Source organism: Echiichthys vipera, assembly GCF_963691815.1.
Source record: "Echiichthys vipera genome assembly, chromosome: 13".
NCBI lineage: Eukaryota > Metazoa > Chordata > Actinopteri > Perciformes > Trachinidae > Echiichthys > Echiichthys vipera.
This window is the reverse complement of record NC_139838.1, coordinates 20,332,178-20,350,564: the sequence shown is the minus strand read 5'-3', so window position 1 is coordinate 20,350,564 and position 18,387 is coordinate 20,332,178. Positions and strand designations below refer to the sequence as shown.

General features: G+C 42.0%; 1 protein-coding gene across 1 annotated transcript in view; it reads right to left on the bottom strand.

Moving 5' to 3' along the window:
• The window catches only part of efna3a (ephrin-A3a), a gene marked incomplete at its 3' end in the record, with an annotated part of 59,232 nt that overhangs the window by 16,882 nt on the left and 23,963 nt on the right, over positions 1-18,387 (bottom strand). The gene's annotated exons all lie outside the window — the stretch shown is intronic.

Sequence of the window (18,387 nt, the reverse complement as noted above, 5' to 3'; positions counted from 1 at the left end):
GTATACACATGAATTAAACAAGAAAGGAGTCGTGAATTAAAAAGGGCTGGCCCAACTCAAAGGGCACTTTGTGTTTGCTAGTGGGCTCAATGGGCGTCCTTATTTGAATTGTTGTAGTGAGGGAAACAAAACTGATCATGATCAACATAATAACACGGTTCTTACAGCACCAACCTCTGATTAAATCACTTGCAAAGCATTATGGGTTGCTGCCAGCTCATTCAGAGGAAATATGAACAGGCATAAATTCCATTGATTAATCTATGAGGTTTAAGCTGCTCTTTACTTTCTAGACATCCACAGAGGAAGTTTAAATATCAAACAGAAATATGGATAACACAGTTGAATATTAAACTGTGACTCTCCTCCAGCTAGACTCTTTGCATAAAATAAATGTAATAGAGGCAACTAGCTGTGTTTTTTCCCCTTTTATTACAGTGAAATACTTCCAAGGACCACTTGGGAACTGTTTCTGGATGTGGTTGGCCGCTATACTTTGGGCTTTGCACCGGTGTGTCAACTCAGACTGGCAGCAATACGGCTCACACTTCATTTCTAATCCAGCAATTACATTGCATATTTTATTGTTTAGTTCAATGCAACTAGGATTTGAATGGCTAAAATATCAGTGCTGTGGTCTCTGTAATGTCCAAAAATCTGGTCATGTTGAAATTTGAATTATAAAAACAGGATGGACACAAAGAATAAAACGGTGAAATGGGAAAAGATAATGGGAACAGCTTTCCTCTTAATAACAGAAAGTCTTCAGAGGTATGTCACGGGGTGATGTCAGATCACGGTCAAGACCAGTCTTGAAAAGTCAGTCATCCCGCTGAGTCTGTGGCGTGATTATACCCTGCGACAAGCTGCGATAACAAGGGTCCACCTCTCTAAAGGTGAGGCTCTAATTGTATCTCACTATTAAAGGCTCGATTGCCCACATCTGCTCTCTCCGTGAGCTCACCTCTCATTTACTGTCTCACCCTCCGCCTCTCATTCACGAGATATCCAGCTTGGCAGAATGACGTCGTCAGATCATGAAAAGCACAACTCATTCACCTCTCTCCTTTATCATCCAAGGCAGCCTTTCACAAAGGTTCTGCATTCACACATGGATGAAAGATTGTACAAACCCTGGAAAATGACTGCGTTTTTTTAGAATATATTCAGGTAAGGGTGCAGTACAATCCGAACAAGATTGAATTCAACTTAGGGCTGGGCGATAAGATGATATAAAAATGTTCTATTGTATGAGGTTTTCTATCTCGGTGTAGAAAAACCAGCAGCCCAACTGCGTTACAGCGATATTGACGTTACGTTATGTTCATTTTCCATTTAAGTTCTTTATAAAATGATAAATTCTCTGTACTTTTCATTTGTCATGTATTTAAATCACAAATATAAAATAAGGCTTTACCAGGTGGTCATTATTTCACTGTTTATTGAATATCCAGAAAACATTTTTTAGCGTGATATATCATTATTGAGATATGAAATGACTTATATCGGGATAGAAGATTTATAAATTAAATCCATCTCACTGACAAGCACTGATGATTAAAAAACAGTCAGTGTAATTTCTTTGAAAACAGAAGAGAAATGTGATTTCTTCACCACATTTGATACATACTAATATTTCTGTTTTGCTATTCTGCTAAGCATCTGTTAAGTACCTTTAACTAATGGACCTCATCCCCATATGGTGCCTGCTGCAGCATCGGCTGGAAAACAGTTTAAGTCTAAATTCAGTAAACTATGAATCGTGTGGAAATGAGACTCAATATTAAGAAGGTGTAAAATCAAGGACAGAGCCTTCCCTGTCTCACATGTTTCCTAATGACTCTGCTTTAATACATTCTTGGATTTGCTGAAATGACACTGAAGCCAATCAATATCTTTTATTTGGAATTGATCCTGACCGGAGGCAATGTGGCAATCAAAGCCAAATGAAACCACTTTTCTATTGTCACACCGGAAATATTACCTGTGAGAACACACCAATTTCTATTTTGTTAAATGTAAAAGACAGAGAGAGACAGCATGAGGCAGGAGACAGGCAGGCAGGCAGGCAGGCAGGCAGGCAGGCAGGCAGGCAGGCAGAAAGCAAGACAGGCGAGAGGTTGTGACACACTTCATCAAGATTAATTCTCCACAGCACACGCCCTCAGCAAGGGTGCCAGGCAGCTCCCACTAGCCCGTCGTGAGCATGTCCAAAAACAAAGTGCTTATCTCACTTATGTCCAACTGTCTGGCCACCGACAGAGCAGAGGACACACTTAAGAAAAAGACTAAAAGGCTTGAGAATAAACAGACAAATTAAGCATCTGAAATAACCACAACATATAAGAGAAAATAGGAGTAAAATATAACACAAACGTCTGATGTAAAGCCATCAGAGATGTGCACCATGAGGCATTTCAGCCATTTCTATCATCAGTATATAGTGCTGTATGCAAGCTTTGAAGTTCAGTGTGCGAGGGGCTCAGCTGCTCTCACAGGAAGTCAACCACAGTAGGGTGTTCACTTTCAAAAAAAAAACTCAGTCTTTAAGCCCCTACACTGGGCTGGCACACACATCCCTCTCTCAGCCAGAATGAAAGAGAGGGAAGGGAACAAAGACAGGAGAGAGGGAGAGGGGGAGAGGTAGAAAAGAAGAAAGAAACATGAAGGAAAGTAGTTCTGGGTCAGATTTAGGCTGGACCATATTCAGGCAGTGCCAAGCAATGGATGCCAATGAGAATAATCTGGCCTTTTTTCTCCGAGTCATGGCAACTGCAGGGTTTCATGTAGGTACGCAGCCCCCCTAAAGACCACCAAACACACAAACACTCTCATGCACTTTTAAAACTCTAAAAAGCAAAACGTCAAAGCAAAATGAACACACTCCCCAATGACTGAGGCTGAAGACAAACGACTTACACGCAGCGTAAACACACTCACGGTACGTCATTTCCAGCGCGCGATATCCCCAAACACACCGAACATACAGAAGCACAAATGCACAAACACTTCCGAGCAGGCCGCCATAAATAATTCACCTGTTTTCTTAAAATAACCCATCGCCCTTTTAAAATATATCCGCTTTTCTTTGTGCAAACAACCCTCCAGCTCACACAGCCGAGTGGTCATGGAGTAATTATTTACACGTTCCACCAGAGAGCACTGATAAGAGCCGGTATAGGAGGAGAGAAAGAGCTACGAGGGGAGTCTGCTCAGGTAGCATGTCAATCTGTGGCCCATTAGCAGGTGATGCCAGGCATGCATGTTCAAAGCAGCTCCCAGGGAACAACAGACATTTCTCTTCTGAATAATTGACTGACCGCAGCCTGCGTTTTCTCACTCCTCTCTATCTCCTCTGCGTCACCTGCACAGTTCATCTCCTACTATTGTTCTTCCCCCACTCCACTTCTTCATCTCTCTCTTTTGTGTTTTCTTTCTTACTTTCTTTGCCTCCCCCTATATCTTTCCTCTCACTTCCATCACTCTACGTCTCCCAAGGCTATGAATTGTGAAGGTTGCCTGTACATATAGGCACTTATGTAACCGAGGAGATAAAGAAGGGAGCGTTCTGAAAGCATTTGGTGTGAGACATCCTTGCAGAGGCGAGGCATCACTCAGCATGTTAACTTCCTGAGGACAATTTTTTAACACCGCAGCTGCTGCTGGGTAATGCATGCAGACAGTGATGGGAGAGGGACACTGGTAGGACTAGAGTTAAACACCAATACCAGTATAGGAAACGCATCAGTTACAGCCTAAAAATCTGGAACGAGTACACACGTCTATGCACCAATCCAATACCATGTAAGAAAATTTTAAAAATGGTTCACAAAGATAAGATGGCCGGTTTCCCAGAAATCAATTCTTCTTTGCTGCTCTAAAACAGCACCCTGTACAGTAAGTTGTGCTATGCTGACACTGGCAACTACTGTTTTTACACCACTGAAAAAGAATTGATTTCTGATTTAGTCTGCTAGCGGAGAGTGTAACATTAGTCCGAACTTACGTGAGCAAAATGCCAGCAATTTGGCAATATTTTACACTGGAAGATCCACCGGTTAAACGGCGATGTGTACACTATGCAAGGCTTCATTTCAGAATGGCACTAGTGCTGCCAATTCAGTTGCCTTTGCACTAATGTACACTACTTACTGTACAATTTAAAATTATGAATGTCTTTTATTTTACTGGTGTGGTTGTAATTTTTTGCATTTTTCTAAAGGAATTGTTATATATTCCTAGATTTATTTCTGTTCTTTTTCAGTTGTGACTGACCTTCAAACAAGATAATAAAGGAAAGTTCTATGGCATAAAATCTCTGTATGTATCTTTTCATGTTATACAAATGATTTAACCGGAGCCAAGCCACCCAACAATGAAAGCATCCGATCACATCCATACAGGGTTGGAAGGTATACACCCATATATGTTCGGGTGTTGGAACATCTCTGGGGAGGATTGGGTGCAGGAAGGATAAATAATACATGTTTGTACTGTTTTCTGTTTAAACTCTTCCGATAGATTGAGAGAAGATTTGAGTGGACAGCTGTGAGTGTTGAATACTGAGCAGGCTCCGAAGAGATAGACCTGGACCAGAATCCGGGATGGCGAGGGATGGGAGGGAGGTTGTGAAACCACACAATGATACTCTAGAATAACACCCAAGGAAATCCACCTGCTCTCTCAGTAGCCACAATGCCTCGTCCTGAATATGGAAAACCCCTTTTTGGAACAACTTTGCGATGATGCACAGTGCATTATCCTGAAGAAATCAAATCCCCCCCCGCCTCTGTTCGATATGCGGCGCAGCATCTGGTCAGGGCCATTAATGAATGCCTCCTCATGCCACCTCCTAATGGAATTGCCTTGTCTTGGAGTTCACTGCTGTGACACCGGCTCAGCAGTGGCAAAAAGATTACCAGAAAGATTAAAAGACAGAATAAACCAGAGGCTCCACATGACAGGCAGCCAGACCCCCAGATCACACATTAGATAATTGCTGTAAAAAAAAAAAAAAAACCTTCTCTGTCTCTCCTCTGCCGAGGTTTGGAAATGGTGGGCAGCAGATCCCTGCCTGGCGTGCTGTCACACCTACACAGTGGAAACTGTTTGAAGAGGCTGGAACAAAGCCTGCGTGGTGCATGTTATGTCTGCGTGAAAATGTTGCCTTTGTGGACCCAGTGATGAGCCTTAAGCTGATGCCATAGTTACGCAGCTGGTTAGATTTGGGAACCATGCATCGTCGATCTTTCTGACATACACAGACAGGCAAAACTCCACACAGAGACAAGCACACACACTTCCTTCCTCACTCCAAAACAAACACCCTCTCACTCCACTACACATGCACGGTTTATCTTCCTCTCTCATTGTGCCAGTGCATGTTTCTCTCCTTCATTTTTTCCACTTTGCTTCACTCTACACTATCTTTCTCTCTATCTACAATGTAGTTATCTCTCCCTCCATCTCTTCCCCTCTCAGAGCAGCCCAGCGATGGGCTTGTGCCCTTTCATAATTCATGGAGTTGTTCTTATGGCTCAGGCAGCCATGTCGAATGTGAATCTGTGCGCCTCAAAGGCTCACTCAGCCTTCACCGCCTCAGCTAGGAGGGTTACTGCTCAAGCTACTGTGTTCAGGTACCATACAACACTAAATCAACACGCTCAATCACACCTGGGTCGTATAGCACATGCAAATTCTGCACTTTTGTTCAAAGCTCCACAGACTACACCACCTTTTTTTAAAGTCAATTTGGTATGCTTTTATGCAGCCAACAATAGGGCTGGGCAGAAATTCAAATCCTTTCTTGTATCATCTCATTGTGTTAGATTTGTGGGGTTTTGTTTCGTTGTGTAGGTTGTAATTAAAAACTAAAAATACTAGTTAGGGAGGTTTTTTATTTTACTCATTCACAGCTTTATCCTTGAATCTTATTGATTATTTTAGCCTTAATTATTTGTTATATGTACCATATTATGCATCAATTGCTTTTAGGCCACTTGGAGGCAGCATTAGCTATAAACTCAATAATACACTGTAAAATGGGACAAGTTGATCTTACTTTTTTTTAAATGCTGTAAACCGGTTGCCTTGAAAAAGGTAAAAATAACTATTAGTCTTAATTTATGTTTATTTGTACGGATCTACTTGTACGGATCTACTATTTGTACGGATGTGTTTTGTTCACCTGGTGAATTCAATATTCACTCTCTTTTTGCTGTTTTGGTCTCCACCAACTCCTGGAAAAATATCTGGCTCTTTCGCTGCTAAATGCTCCACTATGTTGTCAGCTAGTGGTTCCCTTTGTCTTCCATTTAGTGCTTGGAAGATAGTGTACAATGGGCTTATTAGAGCCAGCCACCTGCTGTTGCTGGAATCAACAAACAGACCAGTGAGAGTGAACAAAACATTAAATTAGCCAAACAAAACAAAATGCTAACATGCTCCGTAGAGCTGAGGGGGACTACACAATTCTCTGTGGGCTCATCAATATAATATAAAATATTGATAAAAGCAGCTTTAAATATCTGAAAACCTATTCGAACTATATTGCCCAGGCCTGGACAACAACCTATGTAACCATCTTTAGTCTGTACTTAATTGATGGCGTCTAAACTAAACATGAACATGAATTTGAAATATTTTCTGAGATTAGCACAGGGAAAAAAAGTGTACACATGAATGCAACATCCGTGATCATACATACAAAAAGTCCACACGTTTTTTTTAATATAATAAAACACCACGACACACTCAAAGTGCTCTTGAGGGAAAAATGGCAGATTTGATTGGTCACTTGACTGGAAGCTGAATGAACCGGCAGGGCGTTTGGTTCTCGCTGTGCAAAACTGCGGGTAAAATGGTCCATGTGGAAGGAAAACAAAGGATGAGAGCCTCTGTGCTAAACAGGCAGATGAATTAGTGAGTGTGTTTCATGTACACTGTATACTACACACACACAAACACAAACACACAGGTGAACACACATGTTTGCCTGTGCACAATCCCATTAAACACAGAGCCACCTCAACTGCTAAGCTCTCACAGCTGGGCTTTTCTTTCCTCACACACCCAGCCCAGATGAGTGACAGCTTTATGGACACATTTTGAACACTAAAACACACTCACAGTAACACACATTAAAGGCACACTCTCACAGCCCATATCCACACAAACACACAGGCACACACAGCCTCACACCAGCAGAATGAAAAGGAGACTCGTTAGCCACTTTAATCAATGTTAATCACTGCAGACTCGCCTTACTGTCAAGACTGCGACAATGTCTGAGAAGGAAGGGGACGAGAGACGGAGCAAAACAGACGGAGGGAGAGAAACACAGACAGTCTGGGCGGAGCAGGGCGGGGAGAGTGTAAAAATGTGAAATGGTATCCAAAAATATACACTGCCCATGGAGTGGTGAACCCATTGCAGTTTTGATGTACTTTATCTTGTCTTTCAAGGTCTGTTTCTTGGGTCCGTGTGGCTGGGCCTCGGTGGGAGACGTGGTCGGGCCAGGCTCACGCCGACGGGGTTTAATTTCAGATGGGGCGGGAGGACGAAGAGTGAGGGGGATGGAAGGCACGGGGAGGGAGCTGGGCAGAAAGATAGAGAAGAAGGATAGGAAAAGAAAGATATGAAGGAATAGAGAGGGGAAGATAAGAATTGAGTCGAATGGGGGGGAAGTGTGCCCAGGCGTGGAGATAGTGGAGAGGTGAAATGCTTTAAGCGAAGCAGAAGAAAGGTATGCAGAGACTGAGGGCGGCAAAGGAGGGAAAATTGAAAGATGAGAGGAGAGATTATTAAGAAAAGATGTGTAATGCATAAATAAGTCATGACAAAGGAAATGGATCCGCTGAATGTGCCGTGAATGTGGTGGTGGGGGCAGGCACATTGTTTTGAAGTTGGACCGGTGGAGGCCAAGGTGAAGGGAGACCGGCGGGGAGGAGGGAGGGAAGGAGACGGCAGATTGGGGGCAGAAAGTAACACAGATTGTGTTTATCAATATGTAATACAAATGTGGGTGTTAGGAAATGGGCTTTGGCCTTCACGGTTTAACCAAAACTTTAGTGCAAAGCTTAGCTGTTGTGCAGGCAGCCATCGGGAGCACAGACTGAATAGTAATGACTGCGAGTGGTGATTAGAATTTGAGATAGAGACAGGCAGGCCGCTTTTCCATGATTCCTGGACCTAATGCAGCCGGCCTGTGTAGCGAGGCATACGGAAGCTCTGAATGTGACCTTATGTGTGTAAAGATAGAATCCTCTAACAGCCTAATGTACTGAGCTGTGTGTGTGTGTGTGTGTGTGTGTGTGTGTGTGTGTGTGTGTGTAGCTTTGCATTCATATGTGCTGAAGCATGACAGAGTAAGGCGATCTGATCGTATTTAACATGCCGAAAGCAAACTGTAAACACACGCTGGGTTATGTGTTGACCTGGTGCACGGGTCACAATAACAGGCTTCACATCTTATTAAGCACAGACAGACAACCGCCCTTCCCTTCAAATGCTGTTTCTGTGAAGTGTGTCCGTCTGTCTGAAATTGACGGCTGTCAGCGTGCGGAGATCAGCAGGAAGAGAGAGGGAGGGAGAGGTGAGTTGTGTCAGGGTAGAAATGATGGGAAGAAGCAGATGGAGCGGGCAGAGATCGGGAGATGAGGAACAGAGAGGGGGAGAGTGAAAGAAAGAAAACAAAGGGCGATGGAGGGGTGAAGAGATGGGGGAGAAAACACAGGGAATGAAAGAGCAGAGGGAAAAGTGAGAGATAGATAAGAGGATAACCCCTCCCTCCCTCCCTCCCTCGCTGTCAGTCTTTATGAGCGTCTGTTCCTCGTCTTCTCTCCATCAGCGACTCGGTAACCTTCAGCACAAGACCCAAGTAGAGATGATGAATTGAGACGGAGAGCAGAGAAAGAACGAGATTAGCAAACATGGACAGATGATGAAAAATGACAAACAGAGGGAGTGAAGGGAGAGAGAGGAGGAGTAGGAGGCGTTAGAGGAGGAGAAAGTAAAAAGCGGAGGGAGGAAAGGTGACATTGGGGGAGGAGTGTGGAGGAGAGAGAGCCGCTGGCTTTTAGCTGGAGGACGGCCACAGGATGACATTAGAGGAACGCACTTTGGCTGCTCCTGCTGGGAGGTTCTGCACACACACACGCGCACAGGCGGATAAACAGACACATGGACGGACAGCTCTGTAAACACACACACACACACACACACACACACACACACACACACACACACACACACACACACACACACACACACACGTAAAAATAAGCACCTAAATGGTGCTGCATACTTATGCCTCCTAACCTGTGGGGAGTGCGCCTCCCCTCCACCTCTAGTTTAGTTTGTGCGCTGGCCTGATAACCTTCATGGCAACTGGGCTAAACACACACTCAGGGTGACAGGTCTGCCTACCTGCAAAAACAATGATAACTTTGTCTGGGGGGGTTTAGAGGCTGCTGCAAGCTAGTTACAATACTGATACAATTATTATCCCTAAAAATGGAACATTTGACACACCGTAATTTAAGCCAAATGCATGTTATCACATTGAAACAGAGGCATACTTTAGTGTTAATTTTACGACAGGGCGGATATTACTTATTGCGTCGGTTAGACAGATAAATCATCTTGCTAATATAGTTGACTGATACTGGCCTTTAATTAAATATCAGATGTCAGCCAGTCTGTGTTGTAAAATAAAATGATGGAGTTTCATCCCTCTACAGACACTAAAAAACAGACCATAAAACCAGCAATGACATTTCCGTTCTTTATTCATTCATGTAGTTGTTTAATATATTTTTATGAATTCCCTCTTTGTTTAAAAAGCTGTAATGTATCCCAGAGTTTTCCATGAACACCCAGAGTCATTAGTGTCATTAGTCGATGATGTTAAGTCAAGAGCAGAGCAGCAAGGGTGGAAAAATGACATTTTCTATTATCGTAGTCACTGCAAAATCACTTTTTGCACAATTTTACTTTTTAAGAAAACCAATAATTTTACCTTGACTTGTGTAAAAGCTTTTTGAACTCTTTCCTCCCCTGTTCAGTCGGGAATTAAAGAAGCACATGACTGTCTAAATCCCTGAAACAGCATGACATTGGAATAAATGAATTAAAGAAATAAAAGAGCTAATTATCTGATCAAAATACTTTCTATCAACAGATTCAATCAAAATTAATAAGTTTCACTCTACGTGTTACTTTTAAATTGAACATCATAAAAGCGAAATGACATTGACATAATTAAATAGAGCAGTTTATTATCCTTGTGCTGTATAAACTGCAACAAAAGGAGTGCTGGAGAAGATGTTGATTGATTAGTTGACATAAAATTAAATGAAAACAATTGTATCATTTAATCAAAGAAAAAGCATGAGATGCTGGAACCAGTGAATGTTTTACTGGTTACAGCTTCTCAAATGTGAGGGTACTCTGCCTGTGTCTGTTTTACCACTGTAAATGGTATATTTTTGTCCAAAAAGAGACTTAACTTTGAACTCTGGGGCATTTTTCACTATTTTCTGAGCTCATTTAGAGATAAATTGAAATCAACATTGACTGATTAATGTATTATAAATATAATGCAAGACCTCATGTCATCTGAACCTCAAAACCAAACAGAATATAAAAGTGTACTGTACGTTCTCAAGAGTACAAGACGACAACAAAGAACTACATAAGCAGAAAAGCACAACCTGTATTTATAGGGAAGAACAAGGCAGGAGAGAAGAGACAGTGAAGAGAAAAAAGGGTGGTGGAGGGGAGAAAAACAAGCTAATGAAAGGAGGGGTGACTCATTCCGTGATGAAAAGAGCACTACATGCTTTTTTCCAAATTGCCCCCATTCTCACATGAGGCACCTCAAAGACGCACACGCTAACGCTCACGCACACACACGGACACACACGGACACACACGGACACACACACACACACACACACACACACACACACACACACACACACACACACACACACACACACACACACACACTACTAAGCGCCCTTTACCTCTCCCTCAGAGCGAGGCATAAACGAGTGGAGTGACAGACATAGAGAGCCGATGGTCCCCCCTCCCTAGAGAGGCAAAACGCACTCATCCGTACTGATCTTAAAACAACAACCTCTCCCGTTTGCTTGCTCACTTTTCCCCTCTCTCTCTCTCTCCCTCTCTCTCTCTCTCTCCATCCTTCCCTCCATCATCGCCCTGACTCTCAACCTCCCTCCGGCCTGTCTCCTAGTCTCCTCACATCTCACGACCCTCGCTTCATTCCCCATTCGTTTTCATTTGCAGCTCCTTATTCGTCAACGCTTTTTTTTTTGTTTGTCCGTTTGATTGCGCGGTGTCGGTTTGTTTTTTGCTCTTGTTCTCTTTTAAATCCTCATATCAGTAATCGTTGCTCTATCAAACATTCATCTCTCACTCCGTCTCCTCCATATGATCACATTTTCATGTCACTCTTTATGTCTCATAAATACCAAAGAAGGATCCCTGACCCCGCTCTAGTTCCCCTGCTCCTCGTTCCCTTTTCAGCTTTGACTCCTCGGTGGAGCTGAAGAAAAATCTCAAACTGCAACGCAAGCAGGAGCAATACTTCAATTAATAATAAGATTACGTAACACACCGAGCCTACAGTATATTTATATCGAATATTTTTAAAAAAAGATCACGAAACATACTGAACCTCTACATGAGTAGAATCCGGTACAATAATGTATCGATTACTGACTTGACAAGTTTTCTATAAATAAAAATTACTATTAAGATATTGCATTAGCGGTATACATTCAAATATCAATCATGACATTCACGCCTACACAGTAGACACAAAGTTGACTAGTAATGGTAATTATGTTAACTTGCATATCCTAAGTTTAATATGTTTAAATACTGGATCTGACTGACAACCCATAATGGTACTACGGACAGCTCTGCACCGGCACTACTTGAGTTAATGTTCGCTCCAGACACTGAGACCATGACCTGCTTCACAGTCCTGGATCCCGGAGGTCATCTTAAAACAACCGGATGATGCGCTTCCACTAACAATAACTGCTTTGATTATGAAAAACCTCTCATAAAACAAATCATCTGGCACTATATCATTGCTATGATGATGCAGATTCCAATAACCTTTTGGATCAAGCTCAAACCTTGTTAAAGTCAACATCTCTTCGAATAATTAAATTCAGTATTGTGCCTTGAATTTACAAGTACCTCTTAAATTCCAGAGATGAACAAAATGATCTCACTTGCACGGCAAAGATGTAAAATCTGTGGTATGCATACAAGACATACTGTATTTCCTTTTGACCTTGAACTGACGTATTTCCTCTTCAAACACACTTTTTTACAGCATTTTTTTTTTACAGGTTTGGACTCATCATAGTAGGAAATGCACAGTTGTTACTAATAACATCAACAATGTTGTATTTAAGTCTCACTAAGCCCTAACGGTGAGGAGGAATGGGATTCGCTAAGATTTTATTGATACTACTGCCATTATCGATTCTGCTCATCAGTCCAATTCTTTATTGATTCCCTTTTCTGAGGGAGAAAAGTTGGCATACACAGGTTTTCAGTGTCAAGACAACTGTTTTATTATCTCTGAACACAGTGGAGATGACAAAGCAGATCCAAAACAACCCGTCTGAAGCTTTCTTTCCTTCCAGCGTCTTAGCACCACTCAACAAGAAAACAAGCTAATCTTTACTTGTAGTTCATAGGCAAGGAGGCAGTTTTATGGACTTTATGATTTCCCATCGTGGTATAATGCCTATTTATTTATATATTTTATCTCACAGGGTATTTGCAATATTTGCGTGTACCTATATATCCAGCCTGTTTTCATTTCCACCGGGCCATATACCAGTGTTTTGTCAAGGCCCTTTGCTCGGGGCTTTTAACTTTAAACTGGTTTTCAGTGAAATTAGACGCTCAGAGCAAGTGCTCCCGGATTAGGAACACCAAGCACCACTTTAGGAGGCAGGATTGGGTGGTGGATGGGTCAAACACCACCGGACTTTGACTCACTCACTCCCTTCCATGCCCCGCGGTACTCTTTAGTTACAAACACACTAATTTAGCCGCCACACACGATATTTTCCTAACACTTACCAAGCTGTTGTGTTGCCTAAACCTAACCACGTAGTTCTGTTTGAATTTACAGCGCAAACAACTGTTCCTCTCTTTTAAAACACTGACTGTACTGGAGCCTCTCTTTTGTATTTCACTTGTCTGTGTTGCGTATTGTTTTAAGTTGATTGTATCTCAAAGTCTAACTTATATTGCATAGCAGGAAAAGCAGGGACTTACCATTGACAATGGGGTTTGTTTTATTCAGCTGTGCCGATAAGCCATGACAGTGAGCCAGCATGCACAATACCAGGACCTTGAAAATGAAGTAGCTAAAATGAATTCAGCCATCATTCATTTTATTATTTACACCCCTGCTTTTTCTAATGTGACCTGTCAAAATGTCTTCAGTTTTTTTTTTTTTAAAAAGGCCTATAAATAAATTTACTGGGGAAAAAACTGTTTAAATGGGAGATTCCACAACTCTGTCCACCAGCTGGCCGTCATTTACACTCGATGACTAACGAGCTCACTGCTGGCTTCCTGTCTGAAACTGACACGGGGTGATGGGCGAGATTGTGAGAGGAAGCTGCAGCCAACTATTCTTTTTTTTTTCCGGCATCAAAATCATACAGAGCGGGCTTTCTTCCTTGGTGAAAGAATATTTGGACAGTTGAACACCAGCATGTATGAATAACCAGACAAAAGCCAAGGATGCGTTAGTTATTTGGTCATCCTGAAGAAATAACGTCAACTAGCTGCAGCTGAGTAAATCAGCAGTTGTCGTTATAGTTTGGGAAATAAATGGTTGCCAAGTAAAACTTTCACCTCCCACAGCTGGTTAAGGCACGGTTATTTATGTGAGGTTATAATTTAAATTTAAAAAAACTCCCTAAAATTGCACTTTAAAAAGCTATTAATGGTTCAGCTCTGCTCCCAAACTACAGAATCTTGCAATCTTCCTCTCTCTTCACCTCCCTCCCACCTCGTGGCTCATGCTGCCTCATTCCACTTAAGAATCAATTTGGGACAGAGGTGCTCTGCCAGTGCCCTTAGTTTTCATTGTTTTCCAGTCCACATTTAAAATGGTACATAGGCAATCTTCACAGGCCCGATTCCCATCTACACTCCAGCTGAGTGAGAGAGCTTTTCTCCGCTCCATGACACCGCTTAGATGCCACTGACGCAGTCCAGCGTTTGACAAATGAGCCAACAAATTGACTTCTCCGAGCATTCAACACAACAAAGGCAAAACAAAACAAATCTCGCTTAACTAAATGCTGGATGAAATGGCGCAATAGAGCGCACAGGCTATTACAAATGATTCCACTCGTGCGCTCCATCTCTTCTCTCCCCCTCTTTTTTCTTCTTAATCTCCTCTCTTCCCTCCTCTATCCTCTCTCTTCCTTTTTCTCCCTGGTTCTTGTGGTTTGCGCACCAGACACACATTGACCCACACGCTCTGGACCCAGTAGGGGGCCTTGTTCCTCTGCGTCGCTCCACTGCACATGACTGACGTTCTCCTCACGGGAGGAGAAAAGAGGAGGAGGTATACAGGAGGAGGGTAAGAAAGAGAGAGAGAGAAAGAGGGAAGGAGTCAGTGGGAAATGGAGCAGTTCAGGGAGGAGGAAGACAGAGCTGAATGTGATTCATGATCAATGGTGCTTCTCCAATTACATTCCAATTAAAGGCGAGTCTCAAGCAAGGCTCTAGTGCACTGCACCGCACAATGGCTTTTGACAGGCTTTACATTGGGTATGCTATCCCCAACACAATGACCATTTATGCAACTCTCTCCCACACACACTTTATCTATCCACAAACGTGTGTGTGTGTGTGTGTGTGTGTGTGTGTGTGTGTGTGTGTGTGTGTGTGTGTGTGTGTGTGTGTGTGTGTGTGTGTGTGTGTGTGTGAGTGTGTGAAAAAAGCCTCTACCACCAAAATAAATGTGAGTTTATTACAGTCAGATTAAGGGCAGTTCAGAGGGGTAATGCTCACTATTACATCGATGCTGGTTTAACACCGCCTTACACTCAACAGTCAATAAAGAGCAAGGGAGATGGAGGGAGGGCAGTGGACCAGAACCACTTGGGATAGAGACAGAGAGCGAGAGGGAAGAGAGAGAGAGAGAGAGAAAAAAAGCAGTGTTAGAGGGGATTGAAGCATGGATAACATGGATTGGAGCATAAAGCTTCAAATTATTCCAATTACACTTAAGTGATCAATTAGATTGTTACATTGGTTAAATTAGGGTTGGCAGAATGCAAATCACAGAATCAGTCTTTGTATATTTGAAATGTGCAGCCGATGTAACGTGGAGTCTTAACTTAAAAAGCAGCAGGAGATAGTGAAAGAGAGTGGATTTCACATTCAGCACAAGGAAACAACACTGAAAGAGCTGTAAAGTACAAAAACACAGTCACAACTGAGTTATCAAGTGTACCGGGGAAAAGGCCAGGGCTGGAGCCAACTATTCCACTATGCGTTTGTTGTGTAGATATTTGTTTTCTTTTTTAATCTTGGTATTCTTTTATTTTACACAATCCTATAAAGAATGACTGCCTTAAAGCGAAAGACACGTGTTGCAGCACAGTGTTTGCATTCTTAGTGCGAGAGTCGTTAATGTGTTTTGCTGTCATTTACTTTCACTTTTCTTTTCTCTTTCTCTCTGGTTGAAAGCTCCAGGAGAAGCTAGTAGGTAGATCTCGAGTTAAAAAAAGGTTAAAAAAGAATAAACGCATTTGCCGAATGCAATCTTGGAACACATTGGCTATCTTCTGACAAGAATTTAGCTGTTTTAAAAAGCTTACAGAGATGTTATCTCTCAAGTCCAACTCCCATTCTCATGTCTCAGGTTGCCACTTGGAAGAAGAAGTCTTGGAACAGATATTCCAAAATATCATCACTTAATCTATTGATTGATTTTTCTGATTAATCTATGAATAGATTGGTCTATCAAATCAGTCATAAAATAGTTACACCTATAGCACATATAGCTAAAAATGTAAATAAGTTCCAGCCCTGTATAGAGCAGCAGCTATATTAGTGCACACACACATGGAAACTTGGCACGCAGAATGAATATTGTTGGATTCAAGAAATAAGGAAAGTTCTGTCTGGCTCAGAACTGAGCAGCTGATTAATATCCGTCTAATTGTAGCAGTTCATGTTGACAATGATGAAACTAAATGCAAACCGAACAAAAAAAGTGTAAAGCCTGTAATCATTCATAACAAAGATGGAAGTCTTAGTCATCACTCTACCCTTTCTCAATCTCTGCAAACTGCATACTGGCAGAATGGCACTTTGGACTGAGTTTGTATTTAGCAGCAGAGTTAATTAGACTGTGTTACATGCTATAATGCATTATTAATGTGTGGGAACAACATGAGTCAGTGTTCTTTGGCCCACAGGGGCGTTTGGCTCAATTCAAACTGCTCAGTCATTACTGATGAGAAACATGGACAGAGCCTCAGTTGGGAGGAAAGTGCGACCAGTTTCAGCCGGTTGGCTGCAGTTTAAGACCTGTATTGATTTGTGAGGAAGTTAGGAGACCTCAGACAACCCCAGTCTACAACCAGTTAGATCAGTCTTTTCTCTCGCTGCCCCTGGGCACAACTACGCGCTGGGCAAAGGGCTTTGAACCACCCAACTCCACAACTGAGAGTGAGCTGGACACGTTCCAGTCTGTAGCCACACTTCACAAAACGCCACACTTCACAAAACAGGTACAGATCTCTACTAAACCAGACAAACAGCAGACAACTGACATGAACTGTGAATACTGGATTGTTGGAAATTAAAGGGGACATATTATTATTCTCATTTTCAGGTTCATATGTTCAGGGTTTCGAGTAGAACATATTTACATGCTTTAATGTTAAAAAACACATTATTTTACTCATGCTGTGTCAGAATAAACCACCACCACCATTGGTTAGTGTTTCCGGGTCTTCTGTATCTCGTGTATAGTATTGTGTCTCTGCACTGTCATTGCAGCCGGGGAATGACTGTAGCTGCATTGTAGAGTCACTTTCTACCTTTATTTAGTATAGTTGTGACATCACAGCCGTACAGAAGTCCTGATGACTCGTTTAAAAGAACAGTTTCTGAATACAGGCTGTGTGAATTTCTCTGTGGATTCAACATTTTGAGACTTTCACAGTATGTATGGGGCACCTCGACCTGCTTTATAATCAAAAAAGATATTGAAGACTGTTTTTTTTATCATACTGCATATCATGCATGTTTCTATCAGCGGTAATAGCTCTAGTAGAAGTGATATTCTTTTATCACTACAGCAGCAGTTGTATCTTTTTATCGCAAAGTTAGAGGCCTTACATATTTTATTCATTCTACAGTTGCAAACAAATTTTTTTCCACTGCAAGTAATCAAATGTTTTTAGCTGAAAACATGGGTAATATATCATCCGTTTGAAACAGGAATATACTGCAACAGAATCTTGGTCGTTCCTATCGAGATCCTATCGAGGATTACCGGATCCTGAAGCTTAATCTCGATAGAAAGTACAGTATCGACCTGCGATTATCAAACACATCTCTTAACGCAAAAGCATGGGCAGCCAAAAGTGATAGGGCTGCTTTGTTCTTACAGTTTTGTATCTCCAGATGAATAGGCACCACATATAGCGGCCTGGTTCATGAATTAAAAAACCGACCTACTTAATATGGTAATTGTGTCCTTTTAAATGAATAATCCATCATTTGCTGTCAGGTATGTTGGTTTAAACAGTGTCCATGCCTAAAAGAATGACTAAAATAGTCTTAATTTTGCATCCCCTAATTTTCTTTTGTTCAACTGCTTAACACGTCTGCACATGTCTCTTCATCCCTTTCTCCTGCTACTGCTCTTCCTCCATTCTCTCCTTAAATTCAATTAATGAAATTGCCTTTGCCACAAACCGCTTGGTTGGCATGACAAAAGAACATTTGTGTTGCCAAAGAGTGAACATAAACAAACAAATTGAGCAAGGAAACAATAAGTGGGAACAATGAGCAGTGATTATGAAGCAGAATTAAATCAGTAATCCTGTGAATGTGCGTCGAACAATTAGCGAGAAAGAGTTTTGACAGGTGGGTCTCTTCTGCCCTACCTGCTGTTTTGAGGGTTATGACAGGTGGCAACAGGCTTGCTGCACACCTCAGTGTCGCTCTCAAGAGGGACTCAAAATTATTGCTAAACTCATGTTCCCATTTACCGGCTGTTTGTGCACAGTGTTCTCCAGCGAGGGGCAAATCATCCTCTCTGACAGAGACAAACAAATACGCCCACGT